Raw genomic sequence first — 3930 nt, 5'->3', positions numbered from 1 at the left:
CTCTAATGTAGAACTTGAATGTCTCCCACTTGAGAATAAAAATTATCAGGCTTGAATAGACCAGGATAAGGTCAAACCCATTTTCCCATTTCTGAAGATATCCTTTTTTCAGGAGAGTATATTCTCACACATAGCACTTGTGAGGTATTTGAGCTTAGGACTAAGACTTTTGGATATTAGATTAAAATTTTCCTTAGGACATAGCAAAACATTGTACACAAACTGTACAGGCTCTCATATTTGACCCTTTATGCTGAGTGACAAGAAGGTGTTTGGAAGCAAAACTTTGGCTGAGGCAGGAGAATGGTGGGAGCTGGTATCTTTTTTTAACCCATTAGAAGAACTCTCTTTCATTTCCCCTTGACCTCCTTTTGGCCTTCCCAAAATCCTTCTGGAAACAGGTCACCTTCCTGAACAAAAATTACCAATTTCTCTCTATTGCTTCCAGGATAAAATGCCAACTTGTCAGCTTGGTTTCTTATTTTTTAAACTTTTTTCTCTTTAAGGCAACATTGAACATGATGCAAAAAATTTAGCATATACATAACTAGCTTTATTCCTTGAATTTAATATAACGCGATTACTATCTTTGATGACAGTTCAGAATGTTTTTCTTTTATAAATTTCATCCTTTCCTTAAGGCTGAGAACTCTTAAACCTGAACAATTAATTCCTTAAATTTGACAAGAGAATATATCTTAGAAAGCCTTTTATTAAGTTCTGATGCATGCATACTCAGATTTTAGCAGACAGATTTTTACTTAACACACTGATTTGCATTAATGACTTCAAAAAGTGCTGGCTGGAATAGATATGATAGCCCAATTCTTCCAAAGGTGATCCTGGATCACCTGGAGCAAACTGACCGGCACCCTCTTCTTCCTTACTTCAATATCTATTTCCTTTCATTTCTCAATTCTGGAAAGGTTGTTGTTCACCATTTTACCTCTGAGAAGATAGTATCATACTTAGAGCTCATTTTCTGACCTTCTGAAGGATGTAAACTGACACTTGGGTCATTCATGTTATTTCTGGGATAGTGATATCTCTCTATTTCCATCAACGTGGGACCCATTTTAGATAAGAGGATGCAGCTCCAAGGTTTGTTGTCTCACACACAGAACATCTATATCATCTACCCTTGTTCCCAGAACAAAATCACCTCTTTTATAATCATCAGTGCTCTCCAAAGATGCTCCCATTCCATACTGATTATTATCACCAATAAAAAATACATAATAGTTTTCACAAAGTGGACATATATATTGTAAATTTCAAGTACCTGGCCATTATAGTAGTGTCATCTCTGCACAAAGTCAAATAGACCCCATCCTTTTCATTGTACTTAGGTCAGAGCAACACCTACTGCCAGAGGTATCTAAACTCCAGAAATTCCGTTACCATGATAGGATATATTGACATACACATGCATTAATGCTCTTTTTACTTTAAGATCATCCCCTCCTTGCCCATCAATTGGGGAATGGCTGAACAAGTTGTGGTATATGAAGGTAATGGAATACTATTGTGCAATATGATGTGAAAGGGCAGACAGATTTCAGAAAAACCTGGAAAATTTTGTTCAAAGTGATGCAAAGTGAAATGAGCAGAACCAGGAAAACATGAAACATAGTATCAGCAACAATTTGTGATGATCAGCTATGAATGATTTAGCTCTTCCCAGCAACACAATGATTCTAGAGAAATATGAAGGACCCATGATGGAAAATGCTATACACATCCATATCAATAACTGATGGACTCTGAATGCTGACCTTAGCACACTTTTTTTACTTAGCTTTTTTTGTATTTTTCCCCTTTTGATCTGTTTCTTCTTTCACAACTGTCACTAATATGGAAATGTTTTACATTATTGCACATATATAACCTATCTCAAATTGCCTACCATCTTAGGAAGAGAGGAGAGGAAGGAAGGGAGAAAAATCTGGAACTCAAAATCTTGACATAAAATTGGGAAAAAATAAAATGCTATTAAAAACAATTCACATAATATACACATATATATCACATATACATATATGTGTGTATGGTGGTATATATATACATATATATATATATATAATTTGTCCAATTTAGCAAATGTATTATCTACAGTGTAAACTGGGGTTTCTATAAAAACATAATTCCCATAAGGTCTGCCACAATTTCTCAAGTAAGAAGTCCTTGAATGTGGGTAGATTCATGAGTCCAATAGACTGTAATCACATGATCTGATTTCAAATCCCATACAATAAACTTTCCAACCATCATATAAGTAGTGAAAACCACAAATGATCTTTTGCTTGTGTAATTGGTCTGCTTTTAATTCCATCCAATAGACAGTCTTCATTATCTTGTAGTACTTGAATCCTTCCTCAGTTGTGAGCATTGACATGATGGGAGAGCCCTCTTCTAACCCATAAACATCACATTTCCAATTATCAAATGAAGCATCTTTTGCAAAATTAAGGGATACAATCAGAATTCTTGTAGTCTTTTCCTGGGCAGTGCTTTACAAGACATGGAAATCAACAGCAAGCAGGAACTCAAAACCTGAGTATGAGCTGAAACCACAGTTATCTGTTGAGGGAGTGAAGGTGACCCTTGTCCCAAGGTCATCCTCAAATCTCATCTTGATATTTAAAGGCATTCTTAATCTGACTCCAATCTATAATTCCATCATCATTTTTTCACATTGCTTCCATTTATGTATTTTATGTTATAGCCAAATTGATCTCTTTACTATTGCTCAAACTTGGCATTCCATCTGCTTTCATATGGACTGTCCAGTGGGCCCCAAATGCACTCCTTCATTGCATTTGTCTATTAGAATTCTGAGGTTCATGACTGAGCTCAGATGTCACTTCCTATGATAAAATTTTCCTGATCATAGATCCAAAGAGAATTTAAAAATCACCTGGTCCAACCTCCTTATTTTATAGGTGAAGAAACAGATTCAGAGAGATTAAGGGATCTGTCCAAGGTCACAAAGGTAAAGAAAAGAAACTCTGAGTTTCAAACTCAGGTCCTACAACTCTAAATTCAGTATTCCTTCCTCTGCACTTCTCCCTCTTTACTTTATATATGGCTTGTTTCAGAATTATGGCTTAAGATTAAAATGCTCCAAATCATTGGACCTGGTCTGAGTCATATCATAACTTCAGAGAGAAACTGTATCAAGATCAAGTTGTTAAATTATCAGTAAAGAACTGGCAACATGGCCGCAGGAAACATGTGATTAAGATCATAAATGGAAGCAGAACATGAAAAAAAAGTCTAGCAGAGTGGAGACTGACAACTTAAAAGATGATCCCCTAGTTTTTCCATTGATTGTTATGGCTTATGAACAACACTAGACTTCTTTATCTGGAAATTTTAATTTTTGCTCTTTCATTTATCATTAATTGAAAAATTATAGAGATCAGCAAAAAGTAAAAGCTCAATTTTAAATACCACTCACTTCATTAAATAAATATTTATAAACCACCTATTATATATAGAATGCAATATTAAGTCCTGTGGGAGCTAACAGTTTTGCTGTGGACAATGATGTTTATAAATAATTATCATGTAAAAGAGGATATAATAAATGCATAATAAGGGTACAAACAAGTTGCTACATGAGATTAGTTTATTCTTCTGAATAAACAATTCTGAATCAGAGAAGACTGTAAGTTATTTTTCCCAAACTCAGACAAGACACATCCCAGGAAAAATGGAGGGTGAAGAGAACAGTTGATTTCTATCAGACCAGTTGTGGTTTTCTTACTAAGCTACTTTTCCTTATAAGTCAATTTTATTTTCAACATACTAAAATAATAATTTTCTTTATTCTCTGCCTCCCTACCTCTATATTTACCAATGCACTGTTCATCATTTGTAAAAAGCACTAAATCGCTGGTGTGTTGGTAAGCCAATATAACAAAAAAG

At 34.7% G+C, this 3930-nt stretch overlaps 1 pseudogene; it reads right to left on the bottom strand.

Annotated features, from left to right (window-relative positions):
• Window positions 1-742: 742 nt before the first annotated feature.
• Window positions 743-1432, bottom strand: LOC138173577 (pyruvate dehydrogenase E1 component subunit alpha, mitochondrial-like; annotated as a pseudogene).
• Window positions 1433-3930: the final 2498 nt, after the last annotated feature.

This window comes from Petaurus breviceps, unplaced genomic scaffold (assembly GCF_028583685.1).
Source record: "Petaurus breviceps papuanus isolate PSGF00001 unplaced genomic scaffold, PetGlider_PUasm1.0 129, whole genome shotgun sequence".
Classification (NCBI taxonomy): domain Eukaryota; kingdom Metazoa; phylum Chordata; class Mammalia; order Diprotodontia; family Petauridae; genus Petaurus; species Petaurus breviceps.
This window is presented reverse-complemented; position numbering and strand designations above follow the sequence as displayed.